At 36.3% G+C, this 20,400-nt stretch overlaps 1 protein-coding gene across 1 annotated transcript in view; it reads right to left on the minus strand.

Moving 5' to 3' along the window:
• The window catches only part of RGS7 (regulator of G protein signaling 7), a 236,615-nt gene that overhangs the window by 123,378 nt on the left and 92,837 nt on the right, over window positions 1-20,400 (minus strand). The gene's annotated exons all lie outside the window — the stretch shown is intronic.

Here is a 20,400-nt window from a genome sequence, read left to right on the forward strand (position 1 = left end):
TAAAATAAATTCTCCAATAAATTCTAGATCAATCTCTCAGAATGACAGGTCCACTCTTGCCATTTCTTTTTTAACTAATAATTTATATTCTATATTTTTATTGAACAGGCTGAAAAAATGCAAGTAATTTATTCATGGACAACAGTAAAAAAATGTATGTGCTCAAAGTCTCTTGAGAAAGAAATACCAATGCAGAACAAAGAGATTTAGTTAAAGTAGTTAAAGGTAGTTACAAGAAATAGTTAAAAACCATTGCTGGATATAGAATCATATTTTGATTGTATTACTGGTATTGTACCACATATAAAAGCAAAATAGACTCATACAGCCTTCTAGGGGACTGATACAGTTCTCAAAAAGGCTGTTCAAAACAAAAATAGAGCTTTTAAGTTCAAAGCAAAAATTCCTTCTTTTCTTTTGAGAACAGGAAAAAAAATACAACATGATGCAATTTCGCATCCCCAGAGACAGCAGAGCCAGAAACGTAAGATTTTTTTGTAGGTAATGGAGTGAGTATAAAAACATTTAAAATCACTTTGCTGCTTTTTAAAAATATTTTTACATTAGCTCATTTTTTCCAACTCAATTTTTTAGGCTAATTTGGCCCATACATTTTATAAATTATGCTCAACCCAAAGGTTCACTTTCATGTGAACTATGAACAGCAAGCCCATTTACTGGAAAACACAAAGAATATCTAGACAGGGTCATTGGCTGACAATGCCAGTTTTTATTCTTGCACATTTCATAATTGAAGTTTACATATTAGATAACTTCCATCTTTCTTTCTTTGAATATCTTAACTTCTCAAAATATTCAATTATACTGTGATAAAATGAATTACAACTATCCTTCATTTTTCCTTAAATCACCAACATAGTCCATATGAAAAACTCTGTGTGACAGAGCATTTTATATTATTTTATTAGTCAAATCTTAAAAAAAAATTTCTATCTCACCTCTGTCCCCCCAGTAGGTTCCCAAAGAATTCATTAAAAGTTTGTGGCTGGGTTGTGTTGAGAAAAGAGACTAACAGACAAAATTCTGTTATACACCTTTTTTCCAGATGACCTAAACCAGCAAACCAACATCAGTTGCAGCTGTGCATTAATTGGCCCAATAGGGGAGTTGTATAGAGCCAGGAAAGGCAAAGGGAGCTGGGCTCACCAGTGGTGTACACAGGGAAAAAGAACAAAAATCCATACCAAAAATGAAAACACAATCAATTAGTTTGACTGCTCATGAAAAACCTGTTCATACAGAGAGTGTCTCCAGGTTCACATGTTCCATGTACTTATGGATCATACATTAACAACACAAGGAACACAAATCCAGTGGCACAGTCCAAAACAGAAAGTACACACAAGAAGCAGATATTGTTAGCAAGATGTGGAAGACTGAGTCTATTGCTCAGAATTAAGGCATATACAAATGTAACAGAAGAAAAGAACCAATGGTCATTGTAATGACTTTCATCTGACACGGAATGTAATTATTTAAATAGAAAAAGCTATTAATAATGTTCTGAAGAAATTGTCAAGCAGACAAACTGTTGTCTATGAAATGAAATCTGTCCCTACATTTATTATCCATATAATAAGTGAATGCTTGTTTCAACCTGTTCTAAATTCAGTTGGTAAACTGTCTTAATGAGCCCTTAAATGAATAAGAAGTTGCTCAAATTCAAGTGAGTATTTTTGCTTTAAACAATAAAGGAAATTATAACCATAGGTGCATGGTCTTCTATGGAAATGAACAGAAGTAAATTTGACGATAAATTTCACACATGCAGCGTAAGCTTATAAGAATATTGCTAGAGCTGCAGAGTGAATAATAATGTATGTTACGCTAGGACAAAGTTTAGATGAAAATTCATACATAAGGCAACATGATAAGGATTACTACAAATGTAGGACACAATCCTGGAACATAATATTACAAGTAGTGATATGCAGTTACCTCTTTCTCAGGAACACACAAGAGTGCAAAAGTTTAATGCCTAGCATTCCTAGTGCTGTCAGTAATCAGTCTTTTGAGGGTATACGGAATACATTTTTAACTGACATTCACATATGATTTCCTAAACTTGCTTCATGGACAAGATTTAATCTAAACTGTATAAAACCTAACTCTGATAGGGACTGTAGCTCGGAGGGAGTTCTCGGGTTTTGATTAGCAAAGTGAGCTCTAGGATGTCTGCACTGCAGGATTACACCTTCCCCTGCATGTCTAGCTCAGATTATTGTTCTGTGTCAGGAGCAAACACGCTCTGTGCAAAAGGCAGCTCACACTCCAGACAGCACCATTGTGGACTACCTGGTTAATTCAGTGTACAAACATTACTGCATAAGTCAGTGGGAATGTTCTGAAACAAGATACAACACAACAGCAGACTCCTAAATAGTTACAGTTGACCTGGGATTCTGTATGTTATCTGTTACACTACTAAATTCTTATTTGTCTTGTCCCTTTTTACACAGAAATCTAAAAGGTCACTTGTGTTTTGTGGTCATCTTAAATCTTAAACATAAGAACTCAAGAAAATGAAGGGCAGATTAAAAAAAAAAAGTGCTCCAATTAAAGATTCAAAACTATCTAATCCAACATATGCAGGTGCACAGTTTAACTTTTAATATACGTAGTCCGTATTTCTGTTTTAGCTGCTTTAAATTCAGCAAATGTATAATCTCTTCCACTGAAAAACATCTCATTTAATTATATTTGGGAAGCAGCACTCAAGGCACTTCTCTGTCATTCATCAACAATGACCTAAGACAATGAAAAGGGCAGAATATTTTAATTAGAATGATGAAAGAAAATCTTCATCTAATTTTGCTCAAGGAGTCTAATCTGGGAAACACAAGCTGCTGCTTGATATAATAATTTTCCTTCCTGATGTATCATCGTTTGCTTCTGAGACACCTGACCCAATGCTCAAAAGTGAAATATAAGCTCCTTCACTTCACCTCAGAATTAGACTTTCACAGTTCTTTTCTTACGTGCTCACCTGGCTAAACCTGACCGGCTCTGGTCATGCAATGGGATCTTTTTTAGCCCTAAGCCTTCTTAAAGAACTCAAAGAAAACAAATCCACAAAAACCAACTGCCTCCTGATCATGCTGCAAATGAAGCTCAATGTGATTGAGTAAAGGATGTTGTATAAGCACATCTTTTAGCTTTTCAGTCATTACACACTATTAACAGGGAAAGTGTAGCTAGAAGGAAGTTCAGCAAAGATCCTACAGAAGCATTTCTAAATAAATGTATACTTCAAAAAATGTGCCATTTGTTTACCAGCGAGGCAATTCTATCCCTGACAAAAACTCACAAACCTTCTGATGCATAGGCAACTCAGACCAAACTTACAGTATTAAAATTTAAAACTTCACTCGTCTCCCTGTGAAGATAATTTGCAGTCTTCATCTTGACATGCAAGGACTCTGTGAAATCTATTTCAAAGACTAACTCCATGACAACAAGGACAATGCATCTTATATGAAGCAAACAGAAAGAAGATAGAGATATCCTGTAATAGAAAGGCTACAGGATACAGGACCCATTGCCTAATAATGACCACTGACTCTGCTCCAAACGCACTGGGAGCTAGGCATGGAGACATGCATGACTTACTCCAGGGGCAGAACCCATTAGAGAGCTAACAAGCCCACAGAGTCAGTAGTATCTGGCCATGGGGAAGAGAGATTAAAAGTTATCAAATGGGAAGTAAAGGTGATGGTTCTCAGTCGTGTGTATTGCTAAAAGTCCATTGAAGGACTACTCTTATTAGGCTTTTCTTCTTCTTTGATATGATCATAAGAGGTTTCTGCCATATGGGGTACGATTCACCTCTTCTATCTTTAATCATCAGTCACTACCCAAAGGTATCTGTCTTTCTCCATTATTGACAGTGGAAGTCTTGACAACAAACCAGGACTAGTATCCTTTAGCTACTTACAGCTAGGTGCAATGAATACAACTCCTAGAAGCACAATTTGTATGGCTCCTTAGATTTCAGTGCCGTGTGGTTTGGGAAGACACTGATCTTTAAATTTCTACATCTAAATATGAATTTCATTGCTAATCATCCACACACCTTGCAAAAATTATCCCCTTGTGCTATAATTCAGCATCACAGCTTCTTAAGAAGTGGGTTTTTTTAATTAATTCAAAGACAACAAAAGTTGAAAGCTCAAAAAGTTTGTTAGTGCAGGACAAGAGTTTTTTCTTCCCTTAAAAGCAAGCCTAAATCCACTCCACATAAAGATGATCACTAGATTCAAGGATTCCAAGACTAGAAAAAGCAAGCAATAGTCTGGAACTAACTAAAGTTCAAGAGATACATGGTAAAAGCTCGAAGCCTTAACCTACTTATACATTTACAGATACCTCAATTCGATTTCTCTTACTATAACAAATTTCGGTGCCAGGGAATTAAAAGTATACCCAGGAATACTAGAATGAAACTAAGCATAATTTTGTACTCAGTTATCGTACCTCAGAACAGGGGATTACCCTTATGTTGAGTGTACTGGGGTCCACCCACACTACAGCTTTGTTAATTTTGCTAAAATCTTTCTTGTTCATTTTACCCACATGCAGGGGTGGAATAACCCAGTGAAACTAACTACAAACCTCATCCAAACTTGTTAACAAAGTACAACAAGGTACAATATGTAATAATTTCTCACACTACGCAACAAGTTTCCCTAGACATTTTTTTCCCCTCCCTACTTAAACACGTTATAGAGCCGAGGTCATCAGTGCAGCTGGCAAGCAGGTTGCTGGAGGCTTTCCTTAGCTAGCCCCCCATGCAGACGTACATGAAGCAACATAGGCTGAACAAAACCAGCAGGGTAGGAGAAAGCTGCAAGGTTCTTTACAAGGCAATGGCCATTTTTTCTGTTTTCCAACACATGCTAACTATACAGAATAGATATATATATAGTCTCATCTTGTTGGTATTACACTGATAATGAATTACCTGTAACTGCTCTTGCTTTCAACAGTACTCCTCTCTTGAAACTCCATTGTACTACATATGCTCTGTCTCACACACTGCCAATTACACTACAAATTTTCTGTTGAGACCACCATCACCTAAAAAGCCTGCAATTGCAGGATGCAGAAAATTTGTAAGAAAGTATTTTGCTGTGGTTCACTGAGGCAAAAAATCTGTATATTTACATGAATGGCGAAACTACCCCATCAAAGTTACACTTTATGAGCCTTGGACTCTCTATCTTCCCATGTGACCTGCTCTTTGCCTGGACTACACATGCCAACAATCACTGCAATATCTTTCTTTAATTGAATCATCACAGTGCCACCTGAGAGGTGCCCAGCTCAGTGAACCAGGGGTCTTTGTTCAGCTAGTCAAGCTGCATCACAGAGAAGAAAAGAGCAAAAAATAGAGGAACTACAAATCCCAGGAAGCCACACTGACAAGCACAGATACAGGCAAACTGATTGCCAGGTAACATATTTCAGTGTTGCTCACCAAACTAAAGCAAATCATCTCAGGTCAGGAGTGCTGACAACTCTTTTTCTAAATCAACTGTGTAGAAATGAGATGGTTTGACATCTTTGTATCAAAGATTTTAGCATTTTCCATTTAATGCAGAATTGGGTTATTTCAACTCTTCATATCTACTTGGGATGAAAATAAAGTTTAGAACATTCACAAGTCCAGAAAAGTACATTTAGATTTTTGACTAAAGTACAACGCTGAAAGATGGCTTAAAATATGCAAGATTAACCGAACTGTTAATGACAGTAATGCATGAACTATCTGAGATTGCTGAAAAAAAAGCAGTCAGTCAGGAGTTCCTCTAAGTCAGCAATATTGCTTCTCCAGTCTACCAATACAGGGAACTGCCCTAAGTACTCCCTGATGAACATTAAATTAGAGAATAACTTACTCAATGAAAAGAATACAAGAATGATTGGTTTCATCCTTTTCAGAACCTCTATTTGCTGAAGTAATTATTTGACACCATAAAATCAAATGACAAATCAACACAAAAGTTTCCAATCGTATTAAATGGATGCAACAGAGATAGTTTGAAGAGCCTAATTTACTACATATATCTATGATGCTGACACCTCTGCCTCACGTTTCTTTCCTTCTGCAGTATGAAGTTAAGGGTGTGAGCAAATAGTTCATACTCTGTCCTCAAACCGAATATTTGTGGAGAGCCAAAGATGCTCTGGCTTCGCACGTAGCACAAAACTCTGTATTGACACATTATCTGTCATCACTCTTATGTCTGCATTTGTAATTATCAATTTCTGAATTTCTAATTAAAATTCAAATTTATTTGCCCTATTTATCCATACTGTGTCAGATACAGCAAATAGGTAATGTTCCAAATTGGTAGTAAAACAAGGGTGGTACTATATATACTAGCAGCCTGTGCTTACATTAAATGAGTGCAGGGCAAGTTTTTGTCATTTGTTATGAATAATTTAGGCTATTTTGAATTTATTTGAAAATTGATGCCAGTTCCATGCAATTACTATTGAGACCTGAGTTTTTTCTAATTAGATGAACAGTCCCACTGGGCTTGTCCCTGCCATCAACAATGCATGTTCACCACTGAACTTGTAACAATACGATTGACTCTGCACACTTTGCTGATTTAGAGCTGCTTTTGGAATGATAATTTAAAGTATGTTCTTGTGTTACTTATGCATCTAAAATGCTTAATCAACAAAACCAGCATTTCATTTAAAAAGTGCTTGTAGTTTATTACAAATCATACAAGTAGTTCTTTCACTTTTCATTCTTGTGCCTTGCCCATTTTGAGCAGTTATACCAAATTCTGGATATCAATACCCGGAGAAGCAGAGAGTCCTAGGAACAATGAATGAACATGCACTTACTGAGACACAGCTAGGCCACTATAAAAGAAGCAGAATCCACCTTTCAATAGTGCTGAACTATCTAATTATAAAGGTCATGAAAATAAATGCCTTCTTAGATATGTTCTCTCAAAACAGAAAAACACAATCTACACAAGTTTACTGAAATCACATAGAATATACAAAATCCGTTAAGTTATTGACAGCTCAGATATTGATAACCACTGCATAGCAACGAATTTTGTACAAAGTTATTTTACAACATTTTATTTGGAGGAGAGAGTACCTGAGGAAGAAATACAGTTTCAGAATTAAAAATGCTGAAAAAAAATAAAATAAATGGTCTCCTGAAACAGAATTTAGTTGAATTTAGTTGAAAAGGAAGCATCACTATGGGTACTTGAGAGGAAACACAGCTTGATGAAGGAGGTCTTGGTGAAAGAGTATTTATATTAATAAAGGAATTTCTGTAAGAATACTTCATTCAGAATAAAATATAAATTTTTTAAAGCAGCTAAAACCATAAATAATATTTATTAATTTGTCAGGCCATGACTTGAGCTTCTAAACTGTGCTACCAGAGATAGAAATAATGTTTCTTAGGCAAATACATATTTTTAAAATATGGTCTTTCAAAGCCAAGATGTTTGCTGAGTTGTACTGATCATTTGTGATATGATGGTCCTGACATTAAAAATGGTGTTTCCTGTATATTTCAGAAACAGACAAACTCAAATGGAAACCTGACCTCTGAGATCCCAAATGGACTTTTCAAAACAATATTACAAAAATGTTCAAAAGGTTTGGAATTTTTTCCAACGAGGAACAAAAGCAAAATGCCAAAATTCAACAGAAAAAAAACCAGAACAGATTCTGGTACCCTGGTCAGCGTACAGGCTAAGATTATAAAGGAGAAAACACAAGCACACATTTTTGCTGATGGAAAACAAGGACTAAGTTAGCTTATTCGTAGCTAACTCAGATACAAAAGTGAAAGGTAGCTAATGGCGCATTTTGCCTTCACAAGAAACACTCACAAAAATATTAGCTATAGGATATAGCAGAGTCACGATATATTCATCTACCTAAAAAAAGGTGACATTCCTCAGGAGAATACTTACATATACTCCAAAATATTGTCATTTAGTTCTAAAGTCCACAAAACCAGATGTTTTCTAAATTGGTACACCTTTCTTACATCATCTGTTTCTAATGGTTTTAAATCTAAATTTGTCTGGTTGGAATCTCTTTTCCTCACTTGTCAGATGATCCCAAACATTACAAAGCCACATCAAAGCAGCAGATCATTTTAGAAGCAGCTATTGCTGAGCAAGGCGGAGACCTTTTAAAAAAAATGCAGTATCATTATCCTTCAAATGCTGAAGAGGGAAGAAGTAATTACAAGAAATGTTTAAAATTACACTAACAGAAATAACATTTCAGGGTAAATAATGATATGAAAATGGAATACAAATTTAGAAAATGAGCCTGTATATATTTTGAGGTTCTCTAACCTGCTCTGGACAATAGCTGATGAGGAAGCTGACCAAAGCACAGGATTACTTCTCCATTCACAATGAAACTGCAAGGAGGAACACTTACATCATAGAATCACAGCATAGTTTGGGTTGGAAGGGACCTTTAAAGGTCATCCAGTCCAACCCCCCTGCAATGAGCAGGGACATCTTCAACAAGATCAGGTTGCTCAGAGCCCCATCCAGCCTGACCTTGAATGTTTCCAGGGATGGGGCGTCTACCACCTCTCTGGGCAACCTGTCCCAGTGTTTCACCAACATATGGAGAAGACAAAGCCTAAATAGTTTGGTGATTTCTGCATTGCCTTCTGCCCTGTGGTGGGGGAGAACTGAAGGAGGCAAGCTGGTCTTCTGCTAATATTTCAGCATCTAGGGAACTGAGATACTGTAAAAAAAATAAATTTCTAGCTCTCTTGGTCCTTTAAATTTCTCTGAGGCATTAAACTCCATTAAATACAAAAATACAACTGCTACCATCAAAACAGATTTTTACCAGTAACTTTTAAATTATGCTCTTGTAAAAAAAGTTGTTTTAAATAATTGTATTACAGTATGGTAAGCTTTCAGTATCAATTATATTTGGCATTTTAGAAAATGGATTGCTGATGTAATACGGTAATGTAGCATGATATGACAGATGGATTGGTTTCACAGTAGTCTGTTCACACTCTGTTACACAACTTATTTGAAAACAAATATTTTATTTTACCTAATCTGAATAGACAGAAACTAGATAGTCGTGGATATTCTGGCTATGTCAGTTCTTAAAGCATGTCTAATTCACCCATTTTCACTTTAAGAATAATGTAAAAGAAAGCAAAACAAATGAATTACTGAAGTACTGATCTGCCAAGTGAACAATACAGAAAAATAACAGATGAAGTCCACAGAAAATACAATCGTGGTACATTCTATATGCAAAAAACATATCAAGAAGAGTTCTGAAATAAATGAAACAGAGCATGTAAACCATTTTCCATAAAAATTTATCTACCAGCATTCCAATAACACCAGTATGTTTTCCCTCCTCATTAAAAATCTTATCATAATCTCCTTTGAGCCAGTAGAAGTTCCAGGACTATTCATCTTTTTCCTGCTTTTGAGAACATCACACACACACTAGTAATTTTCATGCTAAAAAGCAAAGCTACCTAACATAGCTCTTGCTGGTAGCAATTCAGGAACTATAGTGCAAACCATAGGTTTATGTAAGACAAGCAAAGCATACAAATATTAGCCTGCCTTTCAGTGACAAAATGAGGTATTCCTCCATGTCAAGCAACATTTTTTCATCTCTCATTAGCTATACAAATTAGTCAAGCTTCTCATCAGAACATGACAAAATTTAAGAAAAACAGGTCTTAGGTGTTCTTATTCAGCAAGGAGTAATAAAAAAGAAGTTTCATAAACATTTTTTGAAAAAATAGTGGGGAGAACCTATGTGGAAGGTAAAAGCTCTTTTTTTGCAATGGGTTTTACAGTTTTGAAATTTATTTTAATTTGAATGGGACAAAAAGCAAAATGTATTTGCTATGAAATAAAATTATGAAAACAAATATTTCAGGTCAAACAACTTTCTTCATTTGGAAAAAGGTATTTCTGTCATCTATTACTGAAGAGTATAATTAAATAAAGGAGTAATTAAAACAATGAAAGGTATTTTGCAAAGAATGTCAAAATTGCCACCATTTGATTTATAATTTCTCAACATTTCCAGAATTATTCCAGTATAGGATTCTTGCTATATCAGCCTGATTCTAAGATGAATTTAAAATCCTATTTTCCTAAGAGAGAGTAAATGTTTTCATGGTATTCACAAAATCCTGGCATTCTCCTAAAAGTTACTAAAATCATAGCAAATGTAACTTGATTAACAGAACATAGCCCATTGCTTCCTTTAGCAATTATTTGGAAGAAGAGAGTTAGTCAGAATTTTGATAAAGGTTTTTGATTCTACACAATGAATAGACAAAACAGAAATAAAAGGTGCTTGTTTAAAAATGAAAGCCATATTCTTTTATCAAAGCAGGCTTTCACAGGGGCTTTAAAAGGAATCTCTGATGAAGTGCAGTATCACCAGTCTGTCAAACTCCATTAGAGCATCTAATTCCATCATACATAGTTACCTCATACACACACACACACACGCACACACAGAGAGACTGACTTCTTCACTTCATCTCTTAAAATTAAAGTTACCTGATTTCCAGAAGCCCTGTCCTTCTCCATCCATTGAAAAAGGACCTATTTTTTTTCTCATTCCGGCTCTATGTTCCTGTATTTTCACAAGGATCCTCTACCATGTGTTGGTACAGGAGCAATTTCAATAAAACCTTATTCATCAAAGCACTTAAACAGTTGGTAAACTTTAAGGCTGAAATTTTCTAAGAAAATGAAAGTAACTAAATACCTAACTCATTAAAAACCAGTGGACTGACATATCAAAAGACAGCAGGTGACACACTCAAGAGTGTGTACATTCCTGTGCTTTGTAAAATAGGAGACCATTCCAATGTGACATTTCGTAGTTTATATTTTGGCTGGTTGCAGTACAATTAGCAAAAGTGGAACACATTTTGTGATACTTCCTTTCAATTGTACGTAGCAACTACATCAGCTCTAGCACTCCACTGGACTTGTTCTGAAGGAATTAAGGAAATTAAAAACTGACTACCTCCCACTGTCTTATTTAATTTTCCTCTGTTTTTAAAAACATGAATTTGTCTTATTAATTCATGTTATGATTTTACAGAAAATCCAACTATAATTTCCTTGGGGATAAAGAAAGTAATTTCATTAAAAAAGGCTATTTTGCCATCAAAACACTAGCTTTTGAATTCTGATTATTTAGACACTTTAAAGCAAATCAGGTCTGAATGTTCTGTACTTGTCCAATTTAGTCATAGTTTGACATTTACTGTATCTATATTTTATTTTCCTTTGCAGTCATATTCCTTTTGTTTAGAAATATTCTGTGTCTTTATTGTCAAATCACGTTTGTGCCACAAAAGAAAGTAGAGCAGCAGTCATTAACAGATTTGAAATACGTGAGCTCTGAAAATTGTGAAAGATGGCTATAAAACCATTTGTTTAGTCTATCTGATACACAATTAGGAAAGGAGATATTCTTTTGTTATAAACCAGTTTCAGGATTCACATACTACTATATGTAAACAATGAGATGAGAATAATATTAAAATCAGACACGCTAATTTAGAAACAAAATTGGAAATGGATTTGAGTGAATTCAAAATTAAAAAAAAATTCAGGATTGAAGCCCACCAATTCATTTGTGCAATTATTTTTCACTCTGGAAAAATTTAGGCAAAACACTACATGAAAGAATTAAGTGAGAAATTGTATTTTTCAGCCAAATTTTATTTTGGCAGAAGGACAGAGTCATTCTAGGTGTTAGTTATGGTGAGCAGAATAGATGACGCAATGCACAATGGCAGTGTGTGTGCCATACACACCTCCCTATCAGCCATAGGGTTGGACAAGACATCTCAACTCAATCTCAAATCTCTCAGTTGATGTGTACTTGATTAATTTGAAGAGTTAGAAGAGTCAGAATCTCTGTACTAGATCTAGTTGGATCAAACTGGTAGCTTGAATGTGGGTCTTAGAAACCTTGGATCACAAGTTTCATAGAAAGTTACTCTCAGAACAGCAAAACTTGATTGTAACAAAGTAATTTCTCACTTGAATGATCCCAATTCTTTTTGAAGAGCATTTTTTCCATCACCAGTTTATCTGTTTTACCAGTTAAAGGATGGAAAGTAAGAGGGTTTAACAACGAAAGCACTACTTCAGATAGTCCTGTATCTGTGCTAGGGAGCATTTAGAAATCTTTACCCAGGCAAAATTAAGAGGCTGCAGATGATGTGTACAAATACCGTAAACCATAATTTTGTTCTGAAGAATTGTTTCAAACAAGGTGGGAGAAAAGTAAAATACCTAAACACATCAACAGTGATAAAATTCCTCTGGCATTTGGAAAAAACAGAGCAAGTTGCTCTGTTTGAGAAGATGAATCACTTGACTAGGACTTGGGAATCCTTGGTTTTCTTCTCCACTTTGCCACCGACTGACCTTTGGCAAGTCACTGTAACCTCCTATGGCTGAGAAACCCAAGACACAACTAAGGAAACCACCATTAACTAAATGGCTTTCTAAATTCTTTTGATGTGTTGGAGCATTGTAACACTAGATAAAATTAAAGCATTCAGATTTTCAACAGAATGGAGTTTCTTTCAGTTCCAGAAAGCTGCAGAGTCATGACTTTTTTTTCCCAACTTATCTCTTCCCAGAGGCATGAATCAAAGCCTACTATAGTCAGTGAAGGCATTTCCTTTGATATTTTGGGAATAAATCCTACTATCTCTAGGCACTGGGCTTCTAAATATTAACTACTTCATGACTGTCACAGCATATTTCCTCTTTTTCTACCAAAAGCTGAACTATTTATAAAGTTTCAGAAATTAAATTTAAGAGGTTGCATGCCATCTACAAATCTACAACACTGAATCATTTCTGTATGGTCCTCCCTGACAACTAACTTAACATCTTGGATGTTAGATGCCTCGAATGCATTTAATATATTAAACGTGACTGAGAAGTTTATTATTCTGAAGGAGCATGTTTAGAGACATATTTGTTTACTGTATGCCTCTTTGTTCCATCTTTATCTTATCACATCTTGTTGCACTACATCGTGTCTCAATAAAAACATGAGGATGAACTCATACACTGAAATCACTTTACATGGCTTTTATGTGTTAGACAAAGCAGAAAGGGAGGAGGAAATAGGGAGGAGGACAAGGGAAAGATCCATCTTCATTATCCTTTTATCTCTTTTGAAACTTAAAAATGTAATCCCATTCTGTGTAGATTTGCATTTTAGTTTATGGTCATCATATACACTCTTATCAGAATTTATTTCTTGGTACATAATCCTACTTAAAGATAATTAGGTAGAATCTTTGAGGTCTAATTGTGAAAACTGCAGTTACAAATATATTCACTGTCTCATAACATTTGGCAATACCGCCCCAAATTCTACATCCATACTAGATAGGTCAGGTAACAGCACTGTATTCTTAAAACCTATTTTAAAATAAATCTTTATTTAAAGATAAAAAATTCCCCTTTGGACATGAGTTCTAAAAGTGGTATCTAGGAAAGTCTTCTAACATCAAGGACTTCTTTGTCAAAACCCCACATCTGACTATTATGACAAAAAATGACAAATTCTGACAAACACAGGCATTACCTTTCAATCATTTCTTGCTCTGAAGTAGTTTCCACCATATACTGACCATGGTGCTTCTATTATTATCTCAAATATGTTATATATCTGTTTTCATAAGAACTACTGTTGCAAGTTCAGAGTTAATATAAAAAGATGCTGACCAAAGAGGCTGGAGACTGTAAATTCAGAGTAAATCTTCTGAGATTAGACTGGGGACAGAAGTGACCTCTAACCTAGTATAAATGGGTAAAAGTAATAAAAATATTAACTGGAATAACCTCTAAATGCTATTTATCCAGCATAGGTAGTCATGACATCAGGACATCCATGATCCACTCGGTTCAAGAAAACTGTCTTGAACATATTAATACCTACTGTATACCTCTTGAGTCCAGCCTAATGCAAACTGAATCAAAGAGACTTTTGCTTCAGGATGAGATCAGGTTCCATTTTGAGTTGGTTTTGCCCTTGGTAATATTTGTAAACTCCCAGAAGTGAACTTAAAACTTGGCATGGCTTTAAAAATTAGTTCTAAAACATCACTGAAAGTAAAGTAAAAGATACATGTTTAAACTTTATTAAAAAGAGCAGACAAGCTGCTTATTTGTCTTTCTGCACTCGTCAATCTTTATGGCATTCTTGGGTGACTGTTCTGAAATTATTAGCTATATTAGCCAAACTGAATTCATCTGAGACATATCTACTTTTTATTTCTTACTCAATTCACTGAATTTGGTACAATGTAACTGAAGGTCCATTTCTCATATCAAATTTACCTCTTCAACAAGTAGCATTTGATAAACTACCTTTAAGGTCAATTGCAAATGGCCTTAAAGGTAGTTTATCAAATGAACTGTAAATTATTTCCCTTTCCTGGGAAATTTGCTTTTACCCCTTCCTGTACAACTGCACAGTCTCTGCCCAAAAGACTGTGCTTTACTACTGTTTACCAGTCCCGCTTAGCACTAAATCATAGGTATGGGGGGTAGGTAGGTTTGGGACTACATGCTGGTTTCTAATGATTTTAAAGCTGGTCAAACATGTTATATCAATAGCTTTGCTTAACTTATTCTACAGAAAGAGCAGCACCATTTTTCACATCATAAATTCCTACAGTACTTCAACTCTGACATTCATTCCAAAGCAGTAGTGCATTCTCCATACCCAAGTAGTTGTGGGCCTGTCTTGATGATGCTAATGAATGTATCATCAGGGTTCATGAAGCGCTGTGCTTTTTGGACCCGTAGGAATAGGTCTTCTGCACAGACAGCATATTTGAAATTTTCCACTGAGAACAGTTCACGCTGAATTCTGCTCTCTACATACCACCAATTTTGTGCAATCTTTCTACATGGAACCAAATTGCAGCCCTACTTTTCCAGAATAGATCCTTATCCCAGTATTTTTATACAGTACAGATACATATATACATACACACACACACACACACACACACACGTACACACAGATACATCTAAGTGTGATTTTTATTCTGTATTATAAAAAAAACTTATAAAATTTGATGCAAAAGGGCTTGCTTGGGGATGTTGAAATATTGGTTTTAGACTTCTTATCACACCATCTGGTTAACATTCTAGATTCTAAGTTATATTAATGAATTAATGCAGTAATCACTTGCACATTTAACTGTACTTTCCAAACAAAATACATGCAAGAAATATCCAGACACAGAAGGCTCATTAAAAATAAACAGGAGATCAATTTGCACCTTGTCCCAAAAGGGAGGCAGTGATGGTTTGCTTTATTTCCTTTTCTTTGTTATGTCAGTTAGGCTTACTATCCTATCAGAGCATCCCCACTGTGTACTTAAAGTGTCTGAAGCAGTTGTAACAACCAAGTGGAAAGCGTGAACCAGAAATTTGTTCAACAGCATACATAGCGAAATGAGTTACTACTACCAAGGAACTAGCAAGAATGACAGTTTTTAATTTCAGAATCTAGACGTTATGCTAGGGACCAAGTAATTCCAATGACTAAATATTCCAAACCAGATCATAAAACTGTAATTGCTAACCAGGAGCTTAAAAGCAGCACATTGCATGTCCTTTGACAGCCCTCAGAGCCACAGAAATTAAAAAGTTAAACCAGGTGCCAACAGATAGAAGAACACGTGATAATTCCAATAGTTTGTTACTACTGAACATTGTTGCCCTCAAACCAATAATCCTAGAAGATTACTGCACCAAAACACCCCACTCATATCCACAGTGAGTTATTCTTCATACTGGTAAAGCAGAGCAATACTGTTAAATGTGAGCCAACACAACACTCACAAGTTAAATTCTAGTCAATACAAAAGTGAATATCATCAGTGATATAATGCATAAAGAAAGGAATCCCTGCCTGAACAGCTATCACATTTTGTAGGTACGATCAGGTAAATACTTCAACTGGCAAGAGAAATTAATATTCAGTATTTAACAGCAGTGAGATTTTCTGCTTTACTGAACAGTTGTGATGCATATGGGCAGGCACTTTCATGTAGAAGGAGTGGGGGAAAAAAAAGCAACAGTGAAATAGCTTAAGTAGGTTCAGTACATACATAGAAGATAAATATGCCTAAGTAGGGATGCAGGCAAACTTAAAAAGGACACAGAGATCACTGAAGCAGACAGAAGACTAGTTAACTTTTGCAGATGAACTGTGAATAGAAGGGAACAGATATGGAAATAAGACTATAATGTTAGAAATCACATTTGAAAAAAGCTACAGACCTTCCTTGAATTTATTTTTCCTTAAAAGCTGATCAGATCATAGAAGAAATTCTGAAAAACACCAACATTTCTCAAGAATTCTGACATTTTCATTCAGTACCATATTACTTTAAAAATAATTTCGAAGATTTCACATGCATTATTGACATTAAAATCAAAATTAAGTGCATTTAAAGTTATATGATTTATGTAACTTCTTCTTACATTAAAACTACTATCCTTTGTCATTTTGAGATTATATTTCCTGAAGGCATACTTTCAATATAACATTTGGAAACGTAATTATATTGGAAAATGGAATCTCTGTCATTAAAAAATATCTTTCCATCTTTTCCTGTTATTTGTCTGCAGTTTGATACAATTTTTTGCCTCAAAGCTTCTATTTTGTTCAGGGCACTACGACTAACTTCCAATAAACCCAAATCTAATGAACTGGGGTCCTCACAATTCCACACTGTGTAATAGTAGAGTGACAGTAGGTCTCAAAAAAAACCCCCCAAAAAACAGATAAGAGAGGGCCTTCTGCTCACTCAGTATTTCCTGTATCATATCACAAACACATTCTCCAGCCTGCCACTTGTGCTGCTTTGTATGTGACTAGATAAACACTGCTTAGCCCTGTTTGCCTGGGTAAGTAGCCAGAAATTGCATGTTAAACATGCTACCAGCAGAATGTTGCCACCCACTGCAGTATTGGCAGCAGCCAGAGAAACATGTTGTGTGCACAGCATATAGGACTACACAGTGCTGATACCAAATACATAGAAGTAAACCATCTAGACTGGATTCCTCTTGTTGGTGAATTGTTATTGTACCACTTGATGTGAATTAAATAGACATTTGTGCTTAAATATAAAAAGACTTAATGGACAACGCATTGGAACGAGTCCTACCACCATAAACAGTTCTACAAGGAGTCTGCAAAGATGTGGCATGAGCTGATTCCTTAGCCCAGCGTTCAGTTCATCTCCCCAGTGCCAGATGCGTTTACCAAAAGTGGCCCCTCAGTGCTCCCATTCCAGGATTGATTGCTACAAGACAATGAATGCTGCAGCATTTCTTATCTCACCAGCAAGGGAAAATCCATTCCCTCACAGGGAGTCCTTCTCCCCCTGGCATCCCTGCTTCCAGCCAGTTTAACCTGTTCTGCAGTTGGGCCACCTTGCCCTCCATGCCACATCATTCCTTGTTCACAAGTTACCACTGCTGAGCAGTTACAATGTGAATTTCCCCTTCAATCTTCAGTTTCAATTTAAGTTTAAAACTGAAGTCCGAGTTTCTGTTCCATTTCCTGAGGTATCTGATATACCTCCAAAAATACATATTGTTTCCCTGAATTCACCACAGGAGGATGTGAGATTCTTCATGTAGCATGTTACATCTAGATAAGGGCCCAACATCTAAGCCAAAATGTTCTTCATAGTCAAATTTTTGAAATTCGTTAACACAGGGCTGAGCCCTCTCTGGCCTTGCCCTGAAACCTGACTGAGGGTTCAGCACCGGGATGGTTCTACCTCAGTCCCTCTGCAGTTTGCATGTAGGCAAGTGGGACAGCACAGTACCCCAAGGGGTCCCGCTCTGAAGCAGCAGCAAACTGCTTTTGCTGCTTTTTCTCTTGCATCCTTGCCAAGCACATACATAAAGCAATAATTAGTTCTCAGCCTCACTAATGCTCACCTAATGTCATCTCAGGAGTTGTCAAATCCCTGACTCCAGCACTAAAAATCAAATTATTATATTAATAATAGGTGCTTAACATGAAGTTTACTTCAGAACTTCAGACATATAGCAAGGCTTCTAGACTCAAAACATTCACAGTAGTTTTGTTACATTGACTACAAACCTAACAGCACTTAAAACATTCAAGTTCTCTAGAGTTTTAAATTTAACTGCTGGAAGGTGAATTAAAATCAACAGTAGCATTCCCTCTTCTGACTATACAGAAGACAGAAAGAATTAATATTTATGGCTAGAGAAGATGTAGTGAAGAAAAAGTGAAGGGTGGGCAAGAATAAGTGAAGTTATGGAATGGGGTCCATGCAGGAAGGGGTTAAACATCTGGACAGAAAAAATCTGAATCAAGATGACCAAATGGGGATAAGACAGATGTGAAAGACATGGACAGGGCTTTGATTTAGTGAAGGATGTCCACGTCCATGGCATGGGGGTTGGACTAGATGATCTTTAAAGGTCCCTTCAACCCAAACCATTCTGTGATTCTACTGATCTATGAAAGGTAGAAAAAGTGAATATGGGAGAATTAATATTTCTCATGACACATGAACTAAGGACATCAAATTACATTATATTAGGCAAAAGGCTTAAGACAAAGAAAGAAATGTATACATAAATAAGTTGTGAGACAACTTCAATTTAGCTAAATAAAATTGATGAGTACTTGAGCTTCTGCAGCACGTGGGAGACTTAAAATTTAACTGAGCTTTATGTTAGCTACACTGGGAGAAAAGCACAGCATTCATTGCTGTTGCAAGAACCTCAGTCACAGTTTTTAAAGATGCATAAATGACTATACTATTTTAAATGCATTATTCAAATTTAGGTCATGTTTCCTCATCCTTGGTATCTTCAAAACTTCACTGCAAAAAGGTTGGCAGGGTGGGACTGTTTGCTTCTGAGAGCCTTGATAACCATTTAATGCCTCAGTTAGGATGATGGCAGTGCTAGGTTGATGGTTGGACTTGATCTTAAAGGTCTTTTCCAACCTAAATGATTTTATGACTCTATGTGTGACAGTGGAGTGTCATTGTGTCTTTTGTACACACAACTGAAAACAGTTCATACAGGGAAGAAGGAAGAAAATGAGGTAGTGGCTTTATGCTGAATTCAAATCATAATGAAGTGAATCAACAAAAAAATTAGAAACATTTTTTTTAAAGGAACTTACAGAGCTGTGCATGCTGACACACAGAAGTGCACAGACACAAAAACGTTGGTTTTAATATTTGTTTCCCAAAAGTTTATCACATGCTCATCCTTTCCCCACCCCCATCAAAATCTCCGAGAACCAGATTATTGGTTGATCTTCAAAAGCTATTTTAAGTAACACTATTTATTTCCAAAAGGTATCTTTTTACTCAAATCTTTATCCAGTAATTTCATTTTAAATTACTAAAATAGAAAAACTTTCTAAAATAACACATTTTAGTTGCAAATCCACTGTTCATATTTTTTCCAGACATAGCAATATAATTATTTTAAGTTACTTCTGACAAAATGGGGGAAAAGCATCTTTTCTTTAAACTAAGACCAACAGAGGAGGGAAAGGATGAGCAACAACCAAGTGAGGAAGTGGTGGACCAGGGTGGCAAGTGAAAGATGTGGGGGGTTTATTAGACACAAGAGTCCTCATAATCAACAGCACAGGACTGAAAGAAGCCAACCTCAAGCATATGCACATAAGTAAGGATGCCTACGGGACAGCATTGTTGGGAAACCTTTCTTACCTTTGCTGGGAAATCAGCACGACTGGGTGCCTCTCAAGTGCCTCTACACCAATGCATGCAGCAAGAGGAACAAGCAGGAGGAATCAGAGATCTGCTTGCAGCTCCAGGGCTACAACTTACTGGGATGTTGGAGACCTGATGGGATAGCTCACACAGCGGGAGTACTGCAAGGGGTAGATATGGGCTCTTTGGGAAGGACAGGCTGGAAGGGGAGGAGGAGGTGTTGCCTGTTATGTGAGAGGGCAGCAGGAATGCGTGGAGCTCTACCCTAGATGGATGTGGAGCCAGTGGAGAACGGATGGGTCAGGATTAGTGGGCAGACCAACGTGGGTGATGTTATGGTGTATCTGCTACAGACCATATGATCAGGAAGCAGACGATGCCTTCTTCAGACAACCGGAAGAAGCCTCACATTCACTGGCCCTGGTCCTCATCGGCGCTTTAACTACCCTGATATCTGCTGGAAGTGCAACACAGCAGGGCACAAACAATCCAGGAGGTTTCTGGAGTGCATTGATGGTAACTTCCTGACAGAGGTGATTGACAAGCTGACA

This window comes from Ciconia boyciana, chromosome 3 (genome assembly GCF_034638445.1).
Source record: "Ciconia boyciana chromosome 3, ASM3463844v1, whole genome shotgun sequence".
NCBI classification, from domain to species: Eukaryota; Metazoa; Chordata; class Aves; order Ciconiiformes; family Ciconiidae; genus Ciconia; species Ciconia boyciana.